Source organism: Lissotriton helveticus, chromosome 2_1 (genome assembly GCF_964261635.1).
Source record: "Lissotriton helveticus chromosome 2_1, aLisHel1.1, whole genome shotgun sequence".
NCBI classification, from domain to species: domain Eukaryota; kingdom Metazoa; phylum Chordata; class Amphibia; order Caudata; family Salamandridae; genus Lissotriton; species Lissotriton helveticus.
Genome location: NC_136059.1, coordinates 1129340122 through 1129352867, shown reverse-complemented (window position 1 = coordinate 1129352867; position 12746 = coordinate 1129340122). Strand labels below are relative to the sequence as shown.

The window sequence follows — 12746 nt, the reverse complement described above, 5'->3', positions numbered from 1 at the left end:
GCTAAACATCACATAGAGAGCCATTGAGGATCCGGGGGGCCCTCCCAATCTCAAAGTGGCTAAGAGGGATAGATTTCTTCTTTTCAGCTGAGGAAGCAGTGAATAGGTCCAGAGGGGGACCACAAAAGTATGATAACATCTGGGGACAGTGAAAAGCACAGAGCACAGCACAAAATACCCAGAGATGCCCACCCGTAGGAAGTTGTTGAGGGAAAAGCACACAGTTGACCGGGGCACAGACCCATCTATAGTGCACCGGACTGGTTGCAGTGGACTTAACTGTGGTCTACTTCATGGTATTCTGGAACTAATTGGGATATTAAGAAAGGGGAGAATCAGGTGGATGGCGATGCAGTGTTACAGTATTGTGATCCTAAAATTGTTGAAAACTAAATAAAAATTATTTTTTTAAAGAAATGAATTACTATACAGCTACAGGAAATACAACAAGAATTAACTCTTGCACAATAGCTGCTCTCGAATCAGGGTGAAATGCAGCAATGAATCTCCACCAGTCTGTTCACATCACAGTCAAAGCTGTCCCTGCAGTTGTGCCAGCTGATTTTTTTCACAACGTTTTGTATTATTGACCAAAGTCCTACAAACTAGCATGGTATTTTCAGGCGGGAAGAAATCCCTCAATATGGTGGGCTGTATGTCGAGGCATAGAGCAAGATAGACTGACCAAGCAGACACTGTGGTTTATGAATCAGTGGGAGCAGTATGCTTGACAAAGAAAATGGCTGCGTGTGTTTTGGCCACGGTATAGGGGCAGTGGACAAATTTATAGATGCAGAAATAAATGTGCAATATGTCATCCTGCCCTTGGGGGAATGCACACGAAGTAGCACACATGTGTACAAATGTAATCCTAGGAAAATCAGATATACATGCAAATATGGTGTAATCCAATATAATAAAAGAAACATATGTAACAGGTTTCTTTAGCTTAGATAAGGAGTGTAAAATGACTCCAATAGTTCCCGAAATGTTCATAGTGTAGTATCTTACAATCTGCCACTCTTTTCGATCACATACCAACCTTTTGACCCACAGTTACTTTCTGAGTTGTTCTTGTTTTATTGAAGAGGCGGCGCGCGGATTGAGAGGTCGCTTCGTTGCGGCCCACACTGTGCAGTGAATGGCCCTACCTGCAGAGAACCCAGGTGGACAGTGGCAAGGGACTATTAAGCATTTGCATTTTTAAATCCACTTCAGTGTGAGAGGGTGCCTAGCCCCAAGCCAAGGTCAAGACTGATTTGCATATAGCTGGGTCTGAACTGAAGTGGCGAAGTGAGCTAAAGAATGATGATGTATTCAATCTGTGACTGGGGGTGAGTGTCTGAAAAGTTTCAGTGCTCCGTCCATCATCTCCTTGTGTTTGCTTTGTACACTATAATAAAGTAGACATTTATCTGCACTTTCTGCTTTGTGTGCCTGTCAGCCCATCCCCAATAATTGGAGTAAGTGACAGCTACACTTTGTGCATTCCCTCTAGACAGCCACAACACAGAAAAGATAGGTGTGTCTGAGTAGCCATCAACATACATTTGTATTCTGATGGCCTTACCTGGGCAGAGTGCAACAGAGGGTCTAACACTTTATTTGAAAAGGCAGTGTCCTGTCCGCACACAAAGGACTGATTATCCCCTATAGATAGCCTAGAGGACAGGGCTGGGCTGAAAGGGGAAGCTGTGTTCTTCAGAGAGTTGCTTTGAAGTCACCAACCAGCATCAAAGGCACTTTTGGGTATAAGTACTGGGTCTCTGACCAACCTGCCCCACTCAAAATCAGGCACTTCTGGATCTTGAACTGAATCTATGTCAGAAGGACAGCTGTGCTGCTTAAATAACTCATCTTTGGCTTGCAGGCTTGGAAGGCCTGCTTTTCTCTGGTGTTGCTCTGCTGTCTGCTGCTCTCTGACTGTGCTGAAGGAGAGCTGGGCTCTGCCTTTCCTCCAAGTGATCTCCAAGGGCTTATTTGCTGGCCTCCTATTGCTTGAGACTGAGAGACATCAAAGCCTCTACCCCTGCTCCAGTGTCCAAACTCACTGGAAGTGGCCCACACACTTGCAGCATGGAATCAGATGAATTTTATGTGTGGGCATAACAGAACTGGTGCATCAACCAGTTGCGGGAGTAAAATGGGCACAGCGCATCAGAACTAGCGCTTTGCCCTCAGAGATCGATACATCAGACTGTGTATCGCCGCTGCTGCAGCTTGGTGAGATTGATGCATGTCCTCGACTGTGTGGCAGAATCCGAGGTGGCACATCACTCGACACATCTACCACCCTTTTTCAGAACTGAGGCAGCGCCTTCACTACGTGTAGCAGATCGACACATCTCACTGTTTGAGACCAGGAACGGTACTTTTTTCTCTGCGTGGGTACTGTAGCTGGCCTGCACTTCCACGCATTTGGCCTGAACTTTGACCCGATACAGCGCAACCTAAAGTAAACTTTTTAGAGCTACTTGCTAATAGGTGCTTTAATGCATTTATTCATTAACATTTTTTATATATCTCAACTTCTATACATTGTATTTTTGTTGTTTTAGGGTTGTTTTGGTTATAATATAATTGTCTATTTTTTCCTAAACCTGTCTAGAGTCTTATTGTGGCGTATTCATTGTGTTACTGTGCATGTGTGTGTGTTGCACACATACTTTGCATATTGTCTCTTTGGATACGCCTGACTGTTCTGTGCCAAGCTGAACACAGGTTATCTTTTAGTGTGTATCTTGCTTATCCTGACCAGGCAGGATTATGGCTTTTGCTTGGACAGGGTGCGTATCTTTTCCAACCAGAAAGCCAATTTCAAGCACTGGGGCATGCTCATATCAAGAGACCCAGAGGAATGCGGGGGCAGGAATATAACCCCTTTGACATGCAAAATTAAGGGACATATGGCAAGATGGAGCTCTTTCACCCTGATCATGATGGGGTGAATAGCCCTCTTCAAAATGGTGGCCTGGTCACAGATGTTGTATGTTTTGCAACACTAACCCCACAAAATCCCTAGACTTTGGTTTACAACCCTACAGGCCCACCTCAATAGCTACAAGTAGCGAGGATCGTCGCTGTGAATCTCCCATAAGTACCTCATACAAACCCCTTATGATGGTGGACTAGGGGCAGTAGACATCAGACTGTATTACTTTACTGGGCTTTCCAACTGGTTGTGGTTAATGACTGGATCTTTGGTGCAGGGGGACCGAATACGAGACTCGCGTGGACTCTCCTTACCGGGCAAACACCAGGGTTTTGGCTGCATGGGGAGTCCCTCCTACCCACCCCCCGGCCATTCCAGCAATTCCTGTGATTGGCTGGAAAGAGGCATTGCAATGGATATGATAGTAGAGGGTGCCCACTAGGAAGAAACCATTGTGGAAGGGTGCATGGCGATGGAAAACAGTAGGGCTCAAGGGCAGCACTGAAATAAGTTGGGGATCTCTAAATTGGCAGACGTCTGGCAGACACACCATATGATGTTCTCTGACCATCTCAAAGCTGAATGCATTTTACACAGATCTCAGAACATATTCCCGGGTTGGGACAGGTAAGGGGACAAAAACTGATGGTTGGGATCAGTTGTTTTTTGGCTAAACATCACATAGAGAGCCATTGAGGATCCGGGGGGCCCTCCCAATCTCAAAGTGGCTAAGAGGGATAGATTTCTTCTTTTCAGCTGAGGAAGCAGTGAATAGGTCCAGAGGGGGACCACAAAAGTATGATAACATCTGGGGACAGTGAAAAGCACAGAGCACAGCACAAAATACCCAGAGATGCCCACCCGTAGGAAGTTGTTGAGGGAAAAGCACACAGTTGACCGGGGCACAGACCCATCTATAGTGCACCGGACTGGTTGCAGTGGACTTAACTGTGGTCTACTTCATGGTATTCTGGAACTAATTGGGATATTAAGAAAGGGGAGAATCAGGTGGATGGCGATGCAGTGTTACAGTATTGTGATCCTAAAATTGTTGAAAACTAAATAAAAATTATTTTTTTAAAGAAATGAATTACTATACAGCTACAGGAAATACAACAAGAATTAACTCTTGCACAATAGCTGCTCTCGAATCAGGGTGAAATGCAGCAATGAATCTCCACCAGTCTGTTCACATCACAGTCAAAGCTGTCCCTGCAGTTGTGCCAGCTGATTTTTTTTCACAACGTTTTGTATTATTGACCAAAGTCCTACAAACTAGCATGGTATTTTCAGGCGGGAAGAAATCCCTCAATATGGTGGGCTGTATGTCGAGGCATAGAGCAAGATAGACTGACCAAGCAGACACTGTGGTTTATGAATCAGTGGGAGCAGTATGCTTGACAAAGAAAATGGCTGCGTGTGTTTTGGCCACGGTATAGGGGCAGTGGACAAATTTATAGATGCAGAAATAAATGTGCAATATGTCATCCTGCCCTTGGGGGAATGCACACGAAGTAGCACACATGTGTACAAATGTAATCCTAGGAAAATCAGATATACATGCAAATATGGTGTAATCCAATATAATAAAAGAAACATATGTAACAGGTTTCTTTAGCTTAGATAAGGAGTGTAAAATGACTCCAATAGTTCCCGAAATGTTCATAGTGTAGTATCTTACAATCTGCCACTCTTTTCGATCACATACCAACCTTTTGACCCACAGTTACTTTCTGAGTTGTTCTTGTTTTATTGAAGAGGCGGCGCGCGGATTGAGAGGTCGCTTCGTTGCGGCCCACACTGTGCAGTGAATGGCCCTACCTGCAGAGAACCCAGGTGGACAGTGGCAAGGGACTATTAAGCATTTGCATTTTTAAATCCACTTCAGTGTGAGAGGGTGCCTAGCCCCAGGAGTTAGAATCAGAGAACAATAAATAAGACTAGCCACAAAAACAATTGAAACAAAGCCCCCCTCAATTTGCGCCAATCCCTGCCAGGGCACTTTATACAAATGTAAAAGCCCGATAGGGACACATCTCAGCACCTGCTTTTTAGTACTGCTGGTGCACCGGCAAGACCTGGCCCACTTAAAGCTCTGGAACTACGTGATATTTATTCGTGCCTGGGTTGTTAAAAATAGTATCTTCAAGACATGTGGCAATGCTATGAAACTATGGTCACAAGAGTTATAAATGAAAAAGTAAATTATTATTATTACGGTGTTCACGCTGTTAAACATGCACATTTGCGCAGAGTCAGAAAAATGAGACCAGAAAGAAAGTACACAAGTAAACTGAATGTTTCTGCGGGGTGAGGATGAAACATGCATAGAATACTGCAGCCCTCTGCATAATTTACCCCAAGTTTCCTCGTATGACTTGCAGCCCCTCTCAGTCCCTTCTAAGATCTCACTGCAGGCGTGCTTCTAATGAGATCTGATTGAGCGCTCCTATTTGATTTTAACAACTTGGAAGCAGTGTTTTAGCCAACAAATCATTGGGTACTTTCAGAAGTATGCTATCCCTACAGAAATCAGCTTTTAAAACAACACGCTGTATGCTGTTGCAATTCCAATTTTTTGGTGTAACCACTTAGATCAATAAAACACCGGTTATGAAGGGGTACATGCTGAACAATGGAAACGCCCCAAATGTAAAAAAGAAAAAACCTGAGTCAGTAATTTGTCGGGATAAAAGCACAAGACAATAATTTAAAAAAAGCATTTTCAAGATCCACAAGAGAGAAGCGTCTGCACTCACTGTGTTTAAATCAGTATTAAGCAATGAAAACATTAGTCCAGAAATGAGTATCAAAAATGGCAGCTGTTAAAGACCTCTGACCTCCAGGTCAGGGAATCTGCTTTCCCCTAGCGCAGCTCCGTCTGTTGTCTTTTTCCCCTCTGTACCTTTTTCTCACTGTGCCTTTATTTGGCCTCGTTTTGTCTTTTTTCTCTCTGTGCCTTTATTGTGTGCATTTTCTCTTTCTTCTCTTTGTGCCTTGTTTTCTCTTTTTCCCTCCTTGTGCCTTTATTGTGTCTTTTTTTCCCTTTCTGTGCCTTATTTTCAATGCCCGGTTTTCTGCTTTGCTCCCTTTCCTGCCATTTCTGCTCCCGCGGCCCCTCCCTCCTGCATCTTTCCGCTCTCACCTCCCAGCTGCTCTTCCTCCCCTACTTAATGGTGGATGCTGTGCAGCTGCACAGCAGGGGCTCAGCAGGAAAGCAGTTGGGGCGCGATGGCACACCAAAGGCAAGCCTGTCTGCGACTGGACTGCGACCAGCGCCAGTGACCCTGGTCCACTGACCCCCGCTGCTATGACTCAGCAACCCTCCACGTACTCAATCCTCAACCCCGGAAGAAACAACAACTGCCAGCTGTCAATGGCGAACACCACCCAAGGCCAGTTCTCCTGCTGACACTGCTGCCGCACCTTCACCCACCACTAGACCCTCACTGCTACCGCCAACCCACCGGACGCCAGCACACCCATCCCTCGGGGCTGCATCCACCTCAACATACGCTCCCCGCACAGATATGCGTTGAAATCTGGGACCTCCTCAATACCATCTCGCCCGAAGTCGCCTTCCTCACAAAGACCTGGACTAACGTCAGCTATGCACCCTAAATTGCAACTGCCATCCCTAACGAGAACAAGATCCGTACCCGGAACCGCTGTGTGGGAGTACCCTCCCCGCTGACTTTCGCCCCGATATCGGATCTCGCTGAATCGAGCGATCACAAGACTCTTGTCTACAACCACTGAATAAACTACTCAGATACTCTTGTATCTCAATGTGGATGCTCGTTACCATTGGGTGGCATAAACGCACTTCAGGACTTTGGAGCACTGTTTGCCTAACGTTGAGCATCATTTGTTACCACAATTTTCTACTGGATCTGGAGCAACATCCATTAACTACCTTTAGCCTGGTCCCGAGCAAGGGCCGGGTCGGAAGTATCACCGGCTAAGCGCCCTGATGAGTCGTGCAAGCACTGTTACGGCTGGACATTCATGCAATAAAAGAGGATCCGTCCAACAATCATTTTCCTCTGCTTCGATCACTGTTAATTGTACTTTTTATGTCCATTGAGGCATCTCTCTCTATACTGTATTTTGGTGTGCATTTGGTTCTTGTTCTTGCTCTGTATTGCGTGTGCTCCGCACACTCTTGGAGGGGTTTAGGGCCTTTGTCCCCTCACCTACTTGCACCCAGACCTACCTATACTCTACACTAACGTGCGCTGTGCGCCTAGTATTTCCCTGTACTCCAAAAAACCCCAGTTCTCCATAGGCTTTAAGATACAGAAGAAGGACAGCCCCAACCACTTGGAGGTGTACTCACCGTCGTACACAAAAACTCCCTCCAACTAACTACAGCCAGCACAACTGACTCCTCATCCCCCATGGAACACCTTCATTTCCAGATCCAGATCAACACCAGAACGACTCTATGGAACACCCTTGCCTACAGACCTCCTGGACCACATGCCATGTTCAGCACTACCATCACGAACTCATCGTGCCCCTTGCCCTTGCATCCACGGATTACATACTTCTCTGAGACCTGAACCTCCACCTCACCAACCTCAGCGACCCCCAAATCCACCGCCCTCCTGGACAACCTCACCAACATTGGATTGAGACAGCTCATTACCACACCCACCCACAAGGCAGGTCACACCCTCAACCCCATCTTCACAGAAGGAAACAACATTCGCTTCAGCCACACCACGTAACCCCCTGGACAGACCAACACTGCGTCCACTTTTCCTACTAGAAATCCACCTCACACAAGCCTACTCCATGCCCCCGTGCAGGAACTGGAGCAAGATCACCGAAGAGTACCTCAACTTTGCCCTCAACCGCACTCCTTCTCCCACCACAACCGATGCCAACTCTGCAGCTAATGAACTCCACAGATGGATCACCGACTGCGCAAACACACTCGTCCCCCTCCAGAACTCTGACGGACAAAGCACTACGATCTCTGAGAATCCAAGCGTACATGCCGACGACTCGAGAAAGCCTGGAGGAACAGCAACACCCATGACAACAAGACAGCCATGACCGAACACAGAAGAATTTAATCCAGGACAGAATCCTCTCCAACTTCAGCAACTCTTCAGCATCATACAAGAATTCACAAAACTCCCCAGTGAATCCTCCAACGTCTCTCCACCCCCCAAGGTCTCTGCACCAAACTCGGCTCCTACTTCCATCACAAGATCAGGACTCTCTCCCACAACTTCAATGAGTGAAACCTAAGCACCGCTACTACACCCACAACCAGCAATGCCAACCAGCCTACCATCTCCGCATGGACCCTGTCACCACAGAAGACACAGCTAAGATCATGAGAAGCATATAATCAGGAGCCCCCACTGACCCCTGCCCAACGTACATCTTCCACAGAGCCACCTCCCCTATAGCACCCTCAAAACAGGCATGTTTCCCGATGACTGGAAACACACAGATGTCAAGCCCCTCCTCAAGAAGCCCTCCGCAGAGCCGACAACCTCCAGAACTACAGATCCACCTCTCTCCTCCCCTTCGCAGCCAAAGTCACACAGAAGATTGTCAACAACCACCTCACAAACTTTATAGAATCCACCTCGATCCTCTACACTTCTCAATCTGTATTCCGTAGCAAACTCAGCACCGATACTACACTTCTAGCCGCCATGGGCGACATCACACCCTCCTTGACCAAGGACACACGGCTGCCCTCATCCTACTAGACCTATCAGCAGCCTTCGACACCGTCTCCCACCGTGCACTAACCGCCAGACTCTGCAACGCCGGCATTCAGGGGAATAGATCCGTTCCTTTCTCACCGGCCAAACTCAAAGAATCAAACTCCCGCCCTTCCTCTCTGAACCCACAGAGAGCAGCTGCAGAGTACCCCGAGGATCCTCAATCAGCCCCACACTCCTCCACATCTGCAGGGTCCCTCTCGCCACCATTGTCAGAAAACACAGACTCAGGATAGTATTCCACGCTTCGGACACCCAGCTCATCCTCTCCCTCCCCTATGAACCAGAGATTACCAGACACAGCTTACAGGAAGGAATGAAAGATGTCGCCTCCTGGATGAGCAGCAGCTACCTGAATCTCAACTCAGAGAAAGCGGAAGTCCTCATCCTTGGATCCACCCCCTCCCCATGGGGCAACACCTGGTGGTCCACTGCCCTCAGCAACCCTCTGACAACCATCGACCAAGCCAGCAACCTCAGCATCACACTCGACTCCTCCCTCACCCTGAACCGACAGATCCATACCATATCCTGCACATCCTCTGCAAGACCTTCAAATGGGCCCCCCCGAATCCAGAAAGAGCATCACCCACACACTCATAACCAGCAGACTGGACTATGGGAATGCCCTCTATGCCGGAATCAACAAATGTCTACTCCTCAAACTCCAGACAATCTAGAACGCTGCTTGTCCTAGGCATCCCACGTCAAGACCACATCACCCTGCACATCCGAGAACTCCACTGGCTCCCCGTCAAAAAGAGAGTGACCTTTAAGCTCCTCACCCACGCCTTCAAATCCCTCCACAACACCGGACCCCAATACCATAACAAAAGAATCTCCTTCTACGCACCCAAGAGAAGCCTCCACTCCACCGACCTTGCCCTGGCCAAAATCCTACGCATCCACAGAACAGGATGGAGAGCCTTCTACTCAACCAAGAAATCACACACATTCGCAGAGCCAGAGCGGGGGAGAGAACCTTCTCCTGTATTGCAGCCAAGACCTGGCACAATCTCCCCCTCAGCATCAGATGAACTCCCACACTGCAAGCATTCAGGAAGAGCTTCAAGACCTGGCTCTTCAGATAAGATGGAGCTGCTTTAACACCCCCCCAACCCCATCAGTGCCTTGAGACCCTCACGGGTGAGTAGGGCGCTTCACAAATCCCTGATTGATTGATTGATTAAAAGACTTAAGTAAATTGTCTAGTGCTCTCGGGGAGGGTTCAACACAGGATGAGGCATGAAGAATTCATGTAATGAATGAATGGAGTTTTAAAACTGAACAGTGACGATTGTAGCAGCAAATAGGAACCCTAAGGGCAGGTTGAAGCCCAAACAGTAGATACAGCAGTGTTGGTTCGAGACAGCGCATGCGTGCCATCTAGAGCCGAGACCTAAAAAGCAACCACTATTGTAAGTTAGGAGCTTTGCCAGAAAGTGGATCTTTGAACTGTCTGAAAAAGTAAAATCATCCATCTAGTGCTGACTTCATGCAGCTTCTGGGCAGTGTTCAACTTCAAACTAAAACCTACACTTCAGAAATTGATCCATCACACCTAATGACAATTGTAAAATTATTCAGCTAGTTTTTTTCATGTAAAGGCTGGCAGCTCATAGGTTTCCTGCCTTAACAAACAATGGGGTATATTAGCAAGAACCTCATTAAAATTATTGCCATTTTAGCGGCAGGAAACTGCCGCTAAAATGGCGATAATGGGCTTGATAATATGCGTTATATAATTCCAATAGAAGCCCAGGTTAGATGTGCAGGACATCTAACCGGGGCTTCTATTGGAATTCTAAAATGCATATTAGCAAGCCCATTATCGCCGTTTTAGTGGCAGTTTCCTGATGCTAAAACGGCAATAATTTTAACGAGGTTCTTGCTAATATGCCCCAATGTTTTGTCATTGCCATTGGCACATTTGTTGTAGTGCATCTTCCACTTATCCAGGTATGTAATGTACTGTGAAAGAAGTGAGAGATGTGTAATGGCTGTTCGTTATGATAAAGTTTAAACACAACTCTTTTTCTGTGCTAGGCAGCTGGGGAGACACAGGTAAGATAGACCATTCACTCAAAGGCTGAATTATGGAGTCAAATAACTTTTTAGTAGCACTACCTCATGCACATGTCTGTTCAAAAGATAGTTGTGCCCTGCCACGGGTATCTCTGTTAAAATTTAGAAATTAAATATTAAATTAAAAGAAATACAAAAAGAAAAGTGAGAAACTGATATTTCAAATTTAAATGCCATTTAAGAAATTGCTGTTAGAGGATCTGACTCTTGCTGTAAGGTACACGAACCGCAAATCCTATGCCTAACGATAACGCTATCCTCATCAATTGCCCATTACTGTTATGCAATGTAACCCAAACACAAAACCCCTAACACTAGCAGCATAATTTACTCCTCCTTTCCATAAACCTAAGCCTAGTTCAATCCAGCAAAGTATTCTTAAGACTAACATTAAACAACAACTGTTCCCTAATTGGCACAATATACACAACCTGTAGTCTATCTCTCCTATGTACTTACCTTAACACTACACCTAACTTGAATGTGCCCCATTACTCCTACTGTAACTCGTATTCACACACACACACACACACACACACACACACTGGTATTAACACTGCAGTATACACTAAGGGGAGTGCCCTAAGTGTTGACTGTAGTGTTTACACTACAGTTAACACTGAGGGGAGCCCAAATTGTACCATGATACAGAGGAGCAAACTTATCTGGGTCATAATGCAGTGTCTGGCCATACCCTTTTCCCTGACAGAATGTTTTCAATGACCTCCTCTTCAATTTATCACATATTCCTAATGTTCCTTTTTGTAAATTTTGCATTCCAGCCCATTGATTACACTTCATCCGGCCCAAGCTGGAGAGAATGACTCAAGACGGAGAGTAATGCCCATGCTGGAGAGTACGGCCCCAGCTGGAGAGTAAGGCCTGGGTGTGGTGAGTTTGGCCCAGGTGCGGAGATTCCAGCCCGACTGCAAACGTAAAGATACGACTCATACATGACCTCTTTGAATCCCAAAAGTCGTAAATGATTTCTGTGAATACCAAAAGTCGTAAAGTTAGACTTTTGTCTCAGATTGCCTTTGTGATTCGGCCCCAGGACGTCCTGAATGTAGCACAACACACCAGGGCCAGTGAAGGTTGCCTCCTGGCTTGGGCCAGTCACTATTTCAACAGGAGTTATGAACAGAGTAAGCTGTGTGTAATGGATATGCACTAAGCCCCTCCCCTTTCCTCAATGTAACTGTATTGTGTATCCTGTGGATGCAGAGCCCAGCCTTTAGCCAGGCCTGGTGTTTGATCCTGAGTACTCTGCCACCCTAGAGTCCAGGGACCGGTCTTAGACCCGGTCTTGCATTGATTCCTAAATGCGAGTTGTCTTGGAGGGCAGCCTTTCTGTTTGTGCTCTATCACTCTGAAGTCATGAGTAATGCAAAGGAGGAAGTAAAGGTGAATGTTCTTGTTGTTGATAGTGAATTTAAGACATTGTTGCATTTGGCATCATAAGCCCCTTCAAAATAAATGTCTACATTTCTTTTGTTTTCGGTATTGTAGACCACCTACGCCTTTAGACATATTTTTGCTTTTCTTTCTTGTAAACTTTTATCTAATTGCAAATTACACTTTTATAAATGTGAATCGCCACTGCTGAGGAAAGTTGGGATATGAGACAAAAAGAGATGCATGGTTCTTACCAGGTCAATAACAAAAAGATAGCCTTTGTACTCTTCAAGCACCCGACGGCTTTCGAATGGATGAGTCTTGGCACATGTTTGAAATCCAATTATTATATCCTGCAAAGAGTGAAAGACAACTCACAGCATTAGGGAAACATTAACCAAACACATGCATTTCGGAATAGAGATTCCATATTAGAAAGAAACTATAAAGATACGGTTCTTGATTGGACCTTCAGTGTACAACTGGCAATCGCAAATGGTTCTCCACTAGTAAAGCAAATATATTTAGTTCCCAGAAAGCATGATTTAAGGATACCCCCTATACAACTATGCTGGAGTGTCCTT

General features: G+C 46.0%; 1 long non-coding RNA gene across 1 annotated transcript in view; it reads left to right on the top strand.

Annotated features, from left to right (window-relative positions):
* The window catches only part of LOC144818495 (uncharacterized), a 164310-nt gene extending 152025 nt beyond the window's left edge, over positions 1 to 12285 (top strand). The window contains exon 3 of the long non-coding RNA XR_013607124.1: positions 11550 to 12285. This is a non-coding gene — a long non-coding RNA (uncharacterized LOC144818495). The remainder of the gene's footprint in view (positions 1 to 11549) is intronic.
* Positions 12286 to 12746: the final 461 nt, after the last annotated feature.